The sequence below is a fragment of the Mus musculus genome, chromosome 11 (assembly GCF_000001635.26).
Source record: "Mus musculus strain C57BL/6J chromosome 11, GRCm38.p6 C57BL/6J".
NCBI classification, from domain to species: domain Eukaryota; kingdom Metazoa; phylum Chordata; class Mammalia; order Rodentia; family Muridae; genus Mus; species Mus musculus.
Genome location: NC_000077.6, coordinates 43,504,104 through 43,521,400, shown reverse-complemented (window position 1 = coordinate 43,521,400; position 17,297 = coordinate 43,504,104).

Sequence of the window (17,297 nt, the reverse complement as noted above, 5' to 3'; positions counted from 1 at the left end):
CCTAGTTTTTAAACAGTGGTTCATCCCCTCTCCTCTTCTCTAGTTCTCCATCCATATCTGCTCACAATGCTCAGGACCCTTGAAGGCAAGGAAGGCATGTATCTCTTTCACATTCACGTCACCAGCACACAACACGTATGAGCCGTAGAGAAGGTACCGGTGCAGGGTTTCTGAAGTTAGTCAACTGTGGTCACACAGATAGCAGACCAATGGGGACAGACGGCTAAAGGAACCATGTTGTAAAAAATTATTGTCCCCATTTCCCAAGTGAGACTGGGAATGTTATGTCACCTTGGCTAAGCTCTTCTGCTCTGTGAACCTTCTTGATCATATTAGCAAAAGGAACAAACCTTCCTTATAGGATCAATACAGCCGTGAAAGGAGACTGGAGAGCATCTACCATAGTCTAGTGTTAAATAACAAGTCACTCCACAGACATACATTCTCTTCCGCTTATTAGCAAATATATTGAAAATGATTGTAGCAATTGACTAATACGATTTTATTATTAAAATAACATTCTCAAAGCATCGCTTTTCATTACCTGAAGCAAGTTCTATATAAAATTCCTGAGTGATATCTATATCCCCTGATTCTAAAATATAGTTTTTCTTTCTAACTCCACATAGGCCACACACAGTCCCAGCCCCGCCCCAGCCCCAGGCTGGGAGCTCTGAACAAGGTGTGTGATAGGAGCCTGCCAGCCCCATTAGGATTCTGTGGGGAGCAGGGAAGCAAGTAGTCAGTTGAGAACTTCATGACTGCAGCAGGAGGAAATAAAAGAAGCCATTAACTTCAAAGATCCCAGGGGAGCCTTCCAGGCCTCCCTCCTTTGACAGACAGACAATGGACAGGAAGAAGGCTGAGACTGGACAGTAAAAAGTGACCAGACAAGACTCCTTCAAGCTGAGGAAACAGCCAGCCGCAGGGCGCTATTTCCCTTGGGCCACCAGGAAGCCAAAGCTTCCAGGTGTGCGGACAGGAGAGAAAGGAGCTGAAGATGGGAGGAGTGGCCTGCTCAGCAGAGGAGGCTGCGGCCACCATGGAGGGAGGGATCAGTAAATCTAGTTCTTAAAAATATAGCTGGGTGTTGTGGCTATAATTCCAACACTCAGGAGGCAGGTGGGGAGTCCAAAGGCCAGCCTGGGTAGACAAGGCCATACCTGCAAAGGAAAGTTGACTTGGTGGAAGAAATGAACGGTGTCAGAAGGGATCACGCTGGGTGGAATTGAAAACCCGGGCTGCTAGGATTGATTGTCAGGTGGACTAGATGTGAGGCGTGAGGGAAAGAAGGGAGTTTTCCTTCTGAGCACCCGAAAGGGGGAGTTAACCTCACCTACCTCGACATTTAGATGGATGGCCTTTCGTTGTGCGTTTTCCACCGGGCATGGACTGCCATGCCCACGTCCCACCAGCCCAGAGGGGACCCGAAGGCTCTGAGTAAGAAAGAGCGCCTCAGATTCATTTTTGGCTTCCATTCTTGTCCCGCTGATGATTGCTGAGAAGTCTGCTAACTCCAGATTCCGCATTTGCAAATGGTATTTCTAACAGTGGTCACCTTAGAGGGCTATATTAAGTACGAGTGATTGTAATACAGATCACGTAGACAATAACCAGATAAGTTTGAGCCAAATTGACATGGAATTATTAAAGTCTCATCAGATGTATACATAGTTTAATGCCTTGCTATTTTTAAGTCCCAAATTACCTCCTGTGGATTTTTATAAGTCACTTAAAAAAATCTTTCAAAATGTTTAAATTTTTGGGTTAAACATTTATTTATTTACTTATTTATTTAGTGTGTATGTATGTGTGTGTGTAAGCATGTTTTACTCATGAGTATTCCATACATGAGCATTCATGTGTAGGGGTCAAGGAACAACTTTGGGCATTATGTCTTTGCTTCCATTGTGTGGGTCCCAGGGATTAAACTCGGGTCATGAGACACCATTATCTCTCATGAGCTAATAAAGCAATGTTTTTGGCTTCCCAAAAACATTTTAATGGCTTTATAATAGTTTAACATAAAAAGTATTTCTCTCTCTCTCTCTCTCTCTCTCTCTCTCTCTCTCTCTCTCTCTCTCTCTTTCTCTCTCTCATGGTAGTGGAGACTGAGCCTACAACCTCACTCAGGCTAGACAAGTCTGATACCACTAAGTTACACCCCCAGCCCTGTAGTGTATTTAACCAGTTTTTTTTTTTTTCTTTTTAAAAACTCAGATCTATCAATAACTCTAATGTAGATCCTGGCTTTTCTCTCTGTAGGGTAAACACTGAAATAATAATCCAAACATAGTGTCTTCAGGTGAGAGATGGCTTACCAGTGAACAGCACTGCCTGTTCTCCCAGAGGACCCAGGCTTGGCATCCAGCACCTGGCATCCAGCACCTGTCCATCATGACCATCTGTCACTCCAGCTCCAAGAATCTGACACTCTGTTCTGGTCTTCAAGGGCACTGCATGCATGAGGTGCAAAGACAAACATGAAGGCAAAAAATATATAAATATATACATAAATATAAAATACAGAAATATATTTTCTATATGATATATTTATAAGTATATGTGAATATATGAAATGCACAAATATATGAAATATATAAATATAAAATATGTGTATTTCAACTTGCCCTTAAATTGATTGTGAAATTAAATACACAGTTTTTATTCAGACTTCTTTGCTTTCCAGAAAAACTAGAATTTTAAAAATATGAGTATCTGGGGCTGGAAGGATGGCTCAGCTGTTAAAAATACATACTGCTCTTGCAGAAGAATAGAGTTTTGTTCCCAGAAATCATTTTGAACAGCTCATAACTGTCTGTAACTCCAACTCCAGGGGATGTACCATCCTTTCCTGGTCTCTGTGGGAACCTGCACTTGCATTCACACATAGAAGCAGAAGCATACCCACACACATACATGAACATAAATAAAAACAAAATTAAACATTTAAAATGTATGAGTACCTGTCATTTCTATTTTTTTACTTTAGAAACTTTCCTAAAATTTTTTTTAAAAAATTATATTTATTCATTTTATTCTATTTGTGAGTGTCTTGCCTGCATGTATGTATGCCATATGCATGCTCAATGCCTTCAGAGGCCAGAAGAGGGTGCTGTGTTCCCTGGAATTGGAGTTACTTGGATGGTTGTATAATACCATGTGAATACTGGGAATTGAAACTGGGTCTTCTGCAAGAGTAATAAATACTTTTATTACTTTTATTGAACACTGAGCCCTCTCTCTAGCCCCTAGAAATGGTCTTTTATCCATCTTTGACATACTAGAATCTTGCTAAGGAAAACAAGGTTATAAGTTAAAAACCAGGAAGTCTTGTCTTACTGGATTCATTGCCTGTCTTTTTTCGGCTGTCTTCAGACTTTACGTTGGGTTGCTCTGACCTCAGCGGGTGGGCAGCCAGGCCTCCGACTTCCTTTTGTGAGAGAATATGGTTCTGAAGCACACTGGCATGCATGCTCGCTGGTGGGAACACAGGTGCCAGGCTCGCCTCTGCCCTCACTTGCTGTGTGGCCTCCCGTCTGAGGATGGGAGCTTGGATGCAGCTTTCCCATCTGTCACTGGGAATGGAGTTGGCTTGACCTCCAGGCTTCGTCTCTGCTTTGGCATTCTGTGATGCCGTTGAGAGCTGGAACCCTGTGGTGTTGGGGCTCACGGACAGAGTCAGTTACAATGGTCTCCTCGGTGGCTTCTCTGCTTTGACTGCTCCTTGCCACAGGCTTTAACTGTCCCTGGGAGCTCCTAAGAGTAGATATGAGCCCAAGGCTCAGGGTCTCTATAGTAACATACAACCCATTGCTACCATCTTGCTCTTCCTCCTGCTGTCCCTACCTTCTCACCTGTCATTCCTTATGAAAAGGAATACTGTGGTTCATACTGTCTCCTATGCTGGGAGTGTTTGCACACCCCACTGCCACAGGAGATGGGGCACTGCTTTTCTTCTAAACCTCAGCTAGTGCCATCTTTTCTGGAAAGTCTTTAGACATGCTTTCTGGTTTAGAGGTATTTAAAAAAATTTTTTTAATTGATTCTTTGTGAGTTTCACATCATGCACGCCATCCTGCTCATCTCTCTGACCCCTTGTATATCACCCTTGCAACCTATCCCCAAAATAGAACACATACAAAGAGTAAAAATAAAGCCTAGAAAAAAATTTCATCTTAGTGGCCATAGCATGTCATAGTGTGTGTGACTTGCAGTATATCCCTCGGTCCACGTATCTTCTTTTGCAATGAGTCACTGCTCTGGTTTGAGATCTCTGGCTTCTGTGACACCATCAATATTCGATCCTCATCGGGACTCCTCCTAGTTATCCTGTTGTTACCCTGTGTTGTAGAAATCCCACAAGTTTGGGCATCAGGACTGGCCCTTTTACATGTCCCAACCGTTCCCAGATGATATAGATTTGGGGGTGGGTCAACTCAGAATCCTGGATCTGGACCTGGGTGGTAGCTGAGCTGGTAAACCTGTCAGCTCTCCTTTATCTGCACCACCAGGAGGCGCTCTCCAGCACTGCTCAGACCAGGCAATGTCGCCATAGGCAGGAGGCAGGGTCAGCTCTCAGGCTCTCCTGGCTGGCTTACCCGCACCCATGCCTCCAGAGCCAACTCCACTGTGCTGCCCAGTCAAGCTGCAGGGTCTGCTTTCCCAAGTGCCGCAGCCTGTAACCGGCTGGGCCAGCTCCACGGTGCTATCCACATGAGGTGCAGGGCCCACTCTCTCCCAAGTGGGGGGGGGGGCAGCTCACCCACTCTCAAGACCCCCCAGGGTCAGTTAGTTCTCTCAACTATTGTAGGTGGTTAGGGGTGCAGAGGGGTGAAGGGAGCATCACCCTGCCACCTTAGAGCAGATGAGTCACAGATCCAGCTATCCCTTGGGGATGGCTCACCCTCACCCCACCACCAAGAACAGCTTTACTGTGCTGCTCAGGCAAGGTTCAAAGTGCTCTTCCTAGTGCTGCAGCTGTTGAAGGGCAAGGCCAGCTCTCCCACTCTCACGACCCCAGGGCCATCTCTCCTAATTGCTGCAGGTGGTGAGGGGCAAACAGGGAGGTGGGGAAGGAAGCATTACTCCCACAGCCACACTGCCTCTTGGCAGACAAGTGGCAGGACCAGCTAGCTCTCCCATGCCCTTGCACCTGAGCTGGCTCACCTGTGTCCTTGACACCATGGTCAGCTCTGTGGTACTGTCCAGGCGAGGTGCAGGGCCTGCTCTTCTGATTCCTGAAGCTGGTAAAATGCAGACATAGCTTTATCAACTGCTGGAGGTGGCGGTGTGTGTGTGTGTGTGTGTGTGTGTGTGTGTGTGTGTGTGTGCGTGTGTGTGAGGTGCAGGGTTGGGAGAAGGGTAGCACCACCTCTGTACTTGTGCCACATGGCAGATAAATGGTGGTGTCAGCTCTTTCACACTCATGCCTTTGGGGCTGACCAACTAACACCCCTCCCCCAGGGGTGGCAGTTCAGCTCCACTGGGCTGTCCAGGTGAGGCTCAGGGCCTACCCTCCAGAGGGCCACCACTGGTGAGAGACAGGGCCAGATCTCCAGAGTACCACATCCAGTGGGGGACAGGGCCAGTTACACACATCTCCTGGACATCCACGTGCACCCTAATGGCTGTACTAACTAGGGACTTCTCCACGTTCTCTAGTGGTGTATGTGAGTCACAGACTTTGATACCAACCCTTGATGCTGTGTAGCCATGGACTCAGACATGGCTCTCGGTGTCAGCTGGGGCTGGGACCTCATAATGGCTGCAGGTGGCAGGAGTGGCCACTCCTCTCCACCCCTGAGTCTCCAGTTCCATCTCTCTTTATAACACTCAAGCTGTTCCACTTCTCTTTCTCTCCCATTTGACCACCACATGGTCACACATTGTGGTGGCTCCCACTGCAGGCTGGCCATGTGGCTGGTGGGCCCTGGGTGACATCCTCCATTGGTGTTGTGTTGGCATGGTAGCAAGTGGGTGTCTCTGGCTCACCTGTGCCATATGCTGAAGGGTAGGTCTGTGGGTGGCATGACAGTCCACAGGTCTCTGTCTTCCTCTTCCTGTGCTGTGCTACCTGGATTTGATCAGATTTAATTTTGAGTTGTATGAAGCCTAGATATAAGACATCTTTGGCCACTAAGCCAGGCATCAAGCTAGGATGAACAATAGACTGCCATCTGCTCTGCCCCAGACTCATATATGAACAATGTCACCAACAAGGTATCTCTTTGCTCATTGCCAGGGAAATGGATAGAGGCATCTTTTTCTTCTCTTTTGAACTGCATGATTTTTCACATGCTATGGGCATTTGTGGTGGTTTGAATATGCTTGGCCCATAGGGAGCGGTACTGTTAGGAAGTGTGGCCTTGTCGCAGGACGAGTGTCACTGTGTGTGTGAGCTTTGAAGGTCTCCTCCTATGCTCAGGCTCCACCCGTTGTGGAAGAGAGTGTTCTCCTAGCTGCCAGAGGATGCTAGTCTTCTTTTAGTCAGAAGAATCAAGATGTAGAATGTTCAACTCCTTCTCTGGCACCATGTCTGCCTGGACGCCGCCATGCTTCCTGCAGTGATGATAACGGACAAGATGTCTGAACCTGTAAGCCAGCCTCAGGTAATTATTGTCCCTTATAAGAGTTGCCTTGGTCATGGTGTTTCTTCACAGCAATGGAAACCCTAAGACAGAAGTTGACTTCTGGTATTCTGGATTTTTAAGGAAAGTCGGTAAGTATCCACGGTGGCCTGTAGTCTTTATTTCTATAGATGGCTTCTGAGGCTTGGCCACTGTCTTAGTATAACGTTTCCATTGCTATGAAGAGACACCATGACCAAAGCGACCTCCACCCTCTCTGTATTCCTGTTGAGTCTCTCCCCCTCCACGGCTGCTCTCAGTACTGCCTTAAGACCCTCCTTGTGACCATGGGAGGCTCATCCTGCCAGACCTGCCTTGTTCATCCAGACTCAAATCCTCCCTTCTACCCTACCTTATTCTGACACTGTCTCCCAAGAAACACCACTAAGCCAATCCTCTCAGTTCCTACTTCCAGCTTCTTAACTCTTTCTCGGGGTTGTTCATGCAAATTTCCTGAAGGGTTTAAAGACAGCTCTGAGCCTGGGTTCCATGCCAGACCAATTATGTGCTTTAAGTTTCCCAGGTGTTTAATTTAGAGGCCAGGGGTGAACCACAGACAGATGGACAGGCAGACAAACACTCAGACCCTGACTGCTCCTGCCAAATTCACTTCTCTGGCAGCGGCCTTACATGTTACATCTACACAGTGGGCTTGGGTGTGGCGTGGGTCCCTCCTTGGTCCCCTGACTATCACTGTTTCTTTCTCGGTTGCAGAGGCAGTAGAATCTTCTGGCCATGAACTCTGTGCCTTTGGAGAACACCTCCCAGCTCTTTTCTTCATTACATTCACCAGGCAGTCCAGATTACTTGAGGATTTTGATGCCTGGTTCATGGTCACTCTCCAGCACAGCATCTGCTTTGACTCTTGGTGTTTTCAACATCCAGTCCCTTAAGGAACTCTGTCCTTTCCTGCTGTCACCAGCCTTCCACCACTTGTTGCTCTGGTGCCACCCTACCCACAAGCACAACTGTGAAACACTCGCTGGGCTCCATTTCCCACCATCCCCAGCTCCCTTCCTCTAAGCCCTAGACACCAATCATCCTTGAAGCCTTGGATCCTGCCCCTGTCTCTCCTCCTTTCTTTACCTCTTCCAGATTCAACTCCAAGCTGTCCTAGTCAATCACACACTCCCCTCCCCCAATAACCACCTTTAGTGTTCTTGCTTCTCTGATGTCTTGAGGTGACAAGCACTCAGATGGTGTTAGACTCAGGTTGAACAGTTTGCTTGCAACACCAGCCAATAATCAGCTGAGCCTGGCTGGAGAGCCACCGTCACAGGGATAGCCTTCCAGTGAACTCGCCATCCAGAGCTGAATTTTCCACTGTAAACCTTTCACATAGCTAGCCAAGGTTCCTGTATTCTTGTGCAGCAACCCTTAAAGGCAGCCCCTTGACCAGTAACATGGGTCTAACCTGGGACTTTGTTAAGTGATCAGCTTTTTCGTGTCCCAGCTTGGCCCTCTTGAGTCTGGCATTCTGCTTTGCCAGGCCCTCTGGGTGAGTCTGGTATGTGAATTTGGAACGAATTCATCGTTCTAGTTTATCCTCTCTTCCTTTCTCTTAGGTGACTACTTCATTCTGTCTCCTCTCCACGCAGATATTTAATGCTTCCTTTTTCTATGTGAGAGCACAGAAGAATGGGAGGAGAATCTCCAAGCAGCTCTGCTGAGCTTGTAAAATGAACTCTCTCTAACCTTCTCTGAGTGAGTGAGAGCTTTCAAGGCTCTCCTCTCTGGGAGTGCCAGTTCTAAAGATTTGTCCTCAAACACAGGCCTGGCAAGACCTAAGTAACCTGGGGTTAAGGGATGTGTGACTCACCTATGACTCCCATTGGTACACCTGTGACCACGCCCTCTACCTAATCCTTTGTTAAGGATGTTCTAGAGTCAAAATAAGAAGGTTCCCAGCAAGATCCCCCAGTGAGCCTGATCCACAGACATGCCAACTCAGACCTCCTTTTTATATGCCAAACAGACTTCACAAAACTGGAGGTCCTGCCTGCTGTTAGCCAAACAAAATGAAAATTTGCATCTGGGGAGGTTAAGAGGAAAGAGGCTGACTGTGGCACCCCTCCCCCAATCCCTATCAGCATGGTAGGAGACACCCAGCTTCGACAAGGGAGAGGGAGTTATGCTCTGGACTTCTTTCTTGAAAGCCAGTACCAGGCCCACCATAGGGAAAACCACTTCTGGGCAAAGCCACAATGAGCCACTGAAACCAGTTTAGGCCAGGTGACTGACACAGCCACCACTGTCCTCTCACCAACATGATGCTACACAGGATGCATTAGGGAGTCACTCATGGGGCGCAGAGCATGAAAGCCAGCATAGACAGGCCCACCAGAGTGAGACCCAGTGCCTTATAGAAACCATGCACATCCCAGGCTTCATGGTGCAGCCCCTGGACCTGCTCAGAATCAGATGGAGATCTGCATGCATTTCCAGCCTTGTTGTGGGTTTGGAGGCACTCATCCTTCTCCTAAAACTGTGTGGGTCACCCTCACTGAGATTCAGCTCCCATCTTGCTTACCGACAGCCTTGGTGACCAAGGGACTCTTTCTACTATCCATCCATCCCTTAACTCCAGGTTGCATAGCTCTTGTTTGAGGAAAAGGCTTTAGAGCTGTCACTCATACAGAGATGAATACCATAAGCTTTCGCTTACCCAGAGAAGGTTGGAGTTCATTTTATAGAAGCTGAGTAGAATGGCAGCTTCCAGAGGGAGTTGGGGGATGTGTAGAGGCCTCGGCAAAGTGTGAACAATGGCCAGGGAGTTACAGTCAACGAGGGAAAGGAAGCTGCAGGGTAGATAACAATATGCTATACATTTCATAAAAAAAAAATTAGAGGTTGTTTGCTTTGGGGGATATGGTCTCAAGAAGTCAAGGCTGACCTCCAGTTCGCTCTGTAGTTGAGGATGGCCTTCAATTCCTGATCTTATTACAGATGTGTGCTGGCCTTGGTCGGGCTTAGCTTTTTTCCTCCTCCCTCCCTCTATCCCTCCTTCCTTCTCTCCCTTTTTTCCCTTCCTTTGTTTCTTTGAGGCAGGATCTTGCTATGTAGCCTTTGATGACCTACCTGGTCAGTACTCACTGTGCAGCCTAGGCTGGCCTTAAACCCTCAGTGAGCCTTTTCACTCAGCCTTCTACAGCGCTACAGTTGCAGGCATGAAGCCCCACAATGACAGCTTCTGAAGCCTCCCAGTCCACGAGTGATAATGTTTGAGGACATAGATATTTTAAACATTGTTAGAACATGCAACATGTATCTTTACCAGGCATTACATAGTACCTGTTAATGTGTCCAAATTCAATAATTGTAGGCACTTTAAAGACCTCTCCAATTCAAAATACGCACTGACTATCTAGGACACCCAGGGCAAGTCTCACCAATTGTCTTCTTCACCAATGCCCAGGTCCATTACATATGGTCAGTTATTCAGTCCTCACAACTACCATATTGTTAAGAGCATTGTTATTCTCAAGATAAGAAAGCTAAGCTGGAATGGTGCCATGCTCTGTAATCCAGCACTTGAGAGGTGGAGGCAGGAGGATCAGGAATTCAAGGACATCCCTAGCTAAGTAGCAAGTTCTAAGCCAGCCTGAGATATATGATGTTCTGTCAGAAAACACACACACACACACACACACACACACACACACACACACACACACACACACACACACAGAGCCTTTTAAATGCTCAAATGTATGGTTCGAGGTTACTAATTACAGTCATCTCTCTGTGAAACTGTAAGCACTATTTTTTAATCTTTTCCTATATATAGAAAAGCCCAAGGAATCCACAGACAGCAACTGGAGCTAATATAAATAATATAATATAAATTTATCAAAGTCAGAGTTCAAATCAGATCCTCCTTCTTCAGTCTTCCCTGTGACTACCTGGATCCAGCCATCACTGTCTCTTGTTTGGATTATGACACCAACTGCGTATATAATGTCTATTGTTCTTGCTCATTTCAGTCTATAATCTAAGTCAGACTGAATCTCTGTTCCACCCAGAACTTTCCAGTGATTCTCATCACTAAGCACAAGGGGCAAGCAATATCAAAGAAGGGCATTCATGACTTGGTACTTGGAACCTCTCTGATGTCTTTTGTCATCTCCATCACTCAGATCCAAAATAATCAAAGTGACGTCTCATAGAGAAGACTGGGGACCTGAGGGAGCTGGTTGAGATTTGTAGACAGTGTGTGTGTGTGTTCATGAGTGTGTGTATGTGTGAATGTTCGTGAATGTGTGTGTCTGTGTGTTCATGAACGTGTAAGTGTGCATGTGTGTGTTATGAATGTGTGTGTCTCTATGTGTGTGCTCATGAATGTATGTATGTCTGTGTGTGTTCATGAATGTGTGAATGTTAGTGTATGTGTGTGAGGGTGAGGAGGATGTGTGTGTGTGTGCGTATTCATGAATGTGTGTGTTTGTTTATGGGTGTTCATGAATGTGTGTGCATCTATGTGTGTTCATGAATGTGTAAATGTGTATGTGTTCTTGTGCGTGTGTGTGCATGTGTGTGCGCGTGTGTGTGTGTGTGTGTGTGTGTGTGAGAGAGAGAGAGAGAGAGAGAGAGAGAGAGAGAGATTGGCATCAGTTGTCTTTCTCAATTTCTCTTGAATTTTTTAAAGACAGGGTTGCTACATCCCTGCACAGTAGCAGGAACTGACTGGGTGTGGTAAGGAAATGAGGAAAAGACAAGCACAGACAGACACACAAGTGAAAGTCTAGAGTTGGGTGGTCTGAGCTCTCCTCTGGAGAAACCACAGCACCCAGGAAGCTCAGAGTGCTTGTGTAGATTTGAACAGAGAAGTGGGGTTATTCAATATGCTTAAATGAGGCCGGGTTTATGCTACGCTTGAATCAAGGAGTTAGGCTTAGGTCATTTCTTAGTCTCTGTATTAGAGCAGCCTTTGGGTCATAAACATCCTGGAGGAGAGCTAGCTTTGGTGGGCATATTCTGCATGTACGGTAAGCACTTGGACTCTGTCCCCTGAGGACGGCTTTGTGCTGTCTCTGAACTGAACTCTAGGGTGAAGACTCTTCCACTCTTGCATGGGTCTGAAGCTCTGGGGTCTTTAACACGGCCTGCTAATGTGGGCAATGCCCATTCAGCTGGGACTTCATTCACTTAGATCTTTCTCTGCCCCTACATGAACTCGGGGCTCACCAGTTAGTTCATCTAGACTGACTGAAAAGCAGACCCCAGGATCTTTCTGTCTCCTCTCCTTGGTGGTGGGGGCTACAGTCAAGTGCTTCCACTTCTGGCTGTTCACACAGCTAATGGGAATCTGAACTCAGCTCCTCATCCTTTCATGAATGAGGACTTTCTCAACCGCGCTCTCTTCCCAGCACCGTGGTGGGAGAGGAGACAGGCTCTTGCGTGAATCCCAGCCTCTCTCAGAACTTACTCTGTAGCCCAGGCTGTCCTTGAAATCACACTGTAGCCAACATTGTTCTTTTTAATTTATTTTACCTTATGTTATTATTTGTTTTGTCTGCATGTGCTCCTGGTGCCCGTGGAGGTCAGAAGAGGGCCTTAGACCCCCAGAATTTAGTGTTATGGATGACTGTGAGTCTCCACATGGATGCTGGGAGTCAAACCCAGGTCCTCAGGAAGAGTAGCCAGTGCTCTTAACTGGAGTCACTGAGCCAATTCTCTAGCTACCCAGCTAGATAGTCTTCAACTTCCTTTGTAAGGGTGGGTCTGGAATTCAGGTCCCTCTTCAGTCTCCTGAGTGTGTACCACAGTGCTCGGCTGTTATGAATTTAAAGTGAGACTCATCAAAACAGTTGTGTGTTTTCTTTCCATACTCTTGGGGATGTGTGATTTGGAGAAAAAGAGGGTTAGATTTAGCCAAACTAATTTTTTTTTTCTGAGAAAAAAAAAGTCGAGGAGAGAGGACCAAGGACATTAAAGCCACTGGCATCAAGGAATGTTTACTATTGCTGGCCCAGGACACTGCAGCAGGGGAAGAGGTTATTAAGTTAGGTAGTTCATACCCAACACTCACTACAGGGCCTGGCACATTGTAAAGACTCAGGGAACATGAGCTGTTATAACCACAAGCATCCACTCTAAGTCTGGGCAGAGTATGTTTAATCTCCCAAATGTCTCAAATTAACTTCAGGACTACACTCTGGCCTCGCACCTGTAAACTATGTTCCATTCTCTAGGATGGAGAGATGTCGTTGGAGATAAAGCAATAAATTTCTAAAACGAGAAAAATATTCAAGAGCTGTTTATGGGCTTTAGGTGAAGGTAATTTAAAAATTATTTTGACTTCACCACCAGCACCACTACCGCTAGCACCAAGAAAGGTCACTGTTCATTTTCAAATCAAGAATTTACCAGTGGCATGTTCTTGGATTTCAGTTCATAAAGATGTCTCTTTGGAATATTGCAGCCCGATAATAGGGTGGTTTTCTCAGAAACGTGTATCTCATTTTTGCAAATCTTCCCTGTCTTAGTTGGCTTCAGTCACACATTCATGCAGATACCCAGAGTGCTTTCTCATCTGTGACCCATAGCTGCCAAGTCCCAAGCTGTGGCCAACTAATTGGAAACACACAACCAAATAGAGGGGCTTTATCATTGTGTTCCAGACACGCAAGGCTACTGCCCACTTTCCTTATGCTTCAGTATTATTCAAAGATTTGGCAGAGGAAAGCGTTTTGTCTTGTTTGTGCTACAGAGATGTAAGTGCGTAGAATGTCAAAATCACGTTGGTGCTAAAGAGTGAGATAGATGTAGCATCAAAAATAGAACTATGGAGCAAGGAGTCAACAGAGAGAAGCTTCCACCTGCCAGACCCAGGTCCTACTGATTCAGACCTCAGTCCTGAATATCTACGCACCAAATGCAAGGGCAGCCACATTCATTAGAGACACTTTAGTAAAGCTCAAAGCATACATTGCACCTCACACAATAATAGTGGGAGACTTCAACACACCACTTTCTTCAAAGGACAGATCGTGGAAACAGAAACTAAACAGGAACACAGTGAAACTAACAGAACTTATGAAAAGGACTGAGACAAACCCTCTGTGGTGGAGAGGAAGGTCGCTGCATTTCTGCACTGAGCTCTGGATGAGCTGTAAGCCACAATGGAGGAAACCTCTGGAAGTAATGGCTATGGGTTCAAGTCCTTTTCCCAGTGTGTGTGTGTGTGAGTTTGTGTGTATGTGTGTGTTTGTGTGTGAGTTTGTGTGTGTGTGTGTTTGTGTGTGAGTTTGTGTGTGTGTGTGTGTGTGTGTTTGTGTGTGTGTGTGCTATGTAAGCGTGGGGACTCCTGAAGGGCAGAAAAGAGTGTGGAATCCCCTGGAGCTGGAGTTTATAGGCATTTCTGAGCTACCCGATGTGGGCACTTGGTCCCAAACTCAGGTCCTCTGCAAAAGCAGGACACTGTGGAGCCAGCTTTCATTGTTGGCTTCTAAGCACAGGAGGCCAAATTTCATTATCCGTGAGGTGGCTGTAATCACTCTGAATCTCCTCAACTCTATCGTTCAGTTTTGACATTTCTGCTCATGAGAATGTGTGTGAACATTAATCTACTTGAAGAGGTAACGAGGGAAAATATCTAAAACTGAAGATGTCTCATAGAGGGAATTGACTTATTGTAACCAAATAGCTAAGACTTAGATCATATGACTGTTGTACAGACGGTATTTGTTCAAATGAGATATTGTCTAAAGGCTGGTGATGTGACTCAGTGGGTAGAGTGTGCCTAAAATGCACAACAGCCCCAATTTGGTCCCCAACACCACAGAAAACCCGATATGGTAATGCAGGCCGGTAATCCCAGCACTTAGAATGGAGCAACCAGAGGATGAGAAGTTCGAGGTTGTCTTGCTATACATTGAGTTCCAGGTCAACCTGGGCTACAAGAGACCCTTGCCACAAAAACAAAGTAGCTGCAAAGTGAGCTGTTGCTTGAAAAGCACCTGGGAGAGTGTCTGACCCTGGGGTGAGGTGAGGAGGAGGGCAGAGCTGCAGGCTCAGGAGGTCCCACCTCCCAGGCCCCCAAGCTGGTAAGATTCCCCTGTCAACTTATTAGAGCACAGATGATAAAGGAGAGAGCGACATCACCAGCCTGGCCTACGGATTACCTCCTACCTAGAACTTGTTGAGACCAGGTTCAGGGACATGCCTGTCCATGAGCTTTGCCTACCCACTTGCTTTCTTGTTTAATCCTTATGAGACCTATCTCGGTGCAAGGTCATACTCTGGTCCCTTTGATTGGCATCTCTATAGGGCCATCTGGAGCTATTGTTTATTTTCTATTTATGGCAAGTTATTTATTTAAAACCATCCATCAAACAGTTCCCAAGGTGAGTCTTAGATGGACATCCCACTCTCCCTATGCCATCTGCTTTCTAAGACCTCTCCAAGGGGCTCCACTGGCCACAGTTGCTTTCTCTTCAGCTCAGACATGCCACTGTGACAGGTGCTGGCATTTGATGTCCCCCCTGTATGGAATACTGTCACCACCAGCAGCCTTATTTACATACCTCCTCAGATGTTCCCATCTTATCATTAAATCCCACCTCTGCAGTAGCGCATCCTCTGACCAGTTGTAATCCACCAATCGGCTCCCCCCAGTTTCCTCCCATAGTCCCACAGCCACCTAGCATTCCATTTTACCTCTTACCGGGTTTACTGCTCATTTCCCTGTGTCATTCAGTTTTATCCCCTAAGCTCAGAACAGTCCTAGGTACATATAGGCAATAAGTACTTACTTCAATACCTATTATTTATGTATTTAATAGTTTCTTCTTTTAGGTGGTCTTTGGGTAAAAAGACTAAATCATGAATAAATATTTGCTTATTTATTTATTTATTTATTTATTTATTTATTTATTTATTTATTTGGGTGTGCACACACATGCTCATGAGACACAATCCACTTTTGGAGGTCAGAGGACAACAGTGGGTTTGGGGGATTGAACTCAAGTAACATCAGGCTTGGCGGCAAGCTCCTTTACCCACCTGGCCTCTATGACAGATGTAATTGTTTTTAAAATAATGTATTTATTTTTATTTTATTGGTGTTTTGACTGCATTTATGTCTGTGTCAGGGTGTCAGATCTTGGCGTTATGACAGTAATGAGCTGCTAGGTAGGTGCTGGGAGTTGAACCAGGGTCCTCTGGAGAGTAGTCAGTACTTTTAACAGCAGAGCCATCTCTACAGCCGAATGGATGTATTTTTTTATAGTTCTTTATCTGGCTGTTCCATGTACCAATTGTCTGTCCTTTTTTACTCTTGAGTAGCGTTTCACAGTCTGGATGTGCAGGCCTGCCGAGCTGTTCACCCATCTACTGGAGGGCATATGGGCTGTTTCCAGTCTGGAGCGACCGATACCTGGAAGAAAGCCATCACTGACAGTCACTGGTGTGAGCACGGTCCCTTTCTCTAAGATGAAAGCTCAGCTGTGCGACTGCTGGCTGATCAGTGGCTATGATTCCCTTTTCCAGCAAGCAAACTGTTCATCAGAGGATGTGGGATGTGTGACCTTCAGCAGCAGTACAGGAACCATGCAGTTTATCTGCACTCTTACCAGCCCAAGTCAGGGAATGGCCTGTAGGAGTTTACTCTCTTCTTCAGCCACATCGTAGGCTCCTGGATCAAACGCAGGCCATTAGGCTCGGCAGAAGCCACCTTTAACACACCAAGCAATTTCACCAGCTCTTTTATCATTAAAAACGTATGTGTGTGCATGTCTTGTCTACATAAATGTTTGTGTGCTCCTGTGTGTTTCCAGTGTTCATGGAGGCGGTCCATGGGTGCCAGAAACCCTGGAACTGAAGTGCTTGAGACTGAACCCAGGTCCTCTGCAAGAACAGCAAGTGCTCTTAGTTGCTGAGGCTTATCTCCAACACCCCCCCCCCCTTTTAAAAAATATGGATATTTTGATGGGTATGTAATGTTGTTCTTCTAATTTTCATCCCTCTTATGTGTAGGCACCTGAGCATCTTTTGTGTGTGTATTTGCAGTATTTCTCTTTCTATGTATGATCTTCAGTCTTGGATTGAGTGAGATTGGCCCCCATAGGCTCATACACTTGCATGCTCTGTTCCCAGTTTGGGAAGGATTAGGATGTATTTTTTTTATAGTTTATTTATTTATTTTATATTTTATTAGTATTTTTTATAGTTCTTTATTGTGTTCTTACTGGAGGAGGCATTTCACTTGGGATGGGCTTTGAGAATTCAAAAGCCCAACCTGCCAGGCCCAGTCTTTCTGTCTGCCTCTGCCTCTCTGCCTCTGCCTCTGCCTCTGCCTCTGCCTCTGCCTCTGCCTCTGCCTCTGCCTCTGCCTCTGCCTCTGCCTCTGCCTCTGCCTCTGCCTCTGCCTCTGCCTCTGCCTCTGCCTCTGCCTCATCTGCCTCATCTGCCTCATCTGCCTCATCTGCCTCATCTGCCTCATCTGCCTCATCTGCCTCATCTGCCTCATCTGCCTCTGCCTCTGCCTCTGCCTCTGCCTCTGCCTCTGCCTCTGCCTCTGCCTCTGCCCCTGCCTCATCTGCCTCATCTGCCTCATCTGCCTCATCTGCCTCATCTGCCTCATCTGCCTCATCTGCCTCATCTGCCTCATCTGCCTCATCTGCCTCATCTGCCTCATCTGCCTCATCTGCCTCATCTGCCTCATCTGCC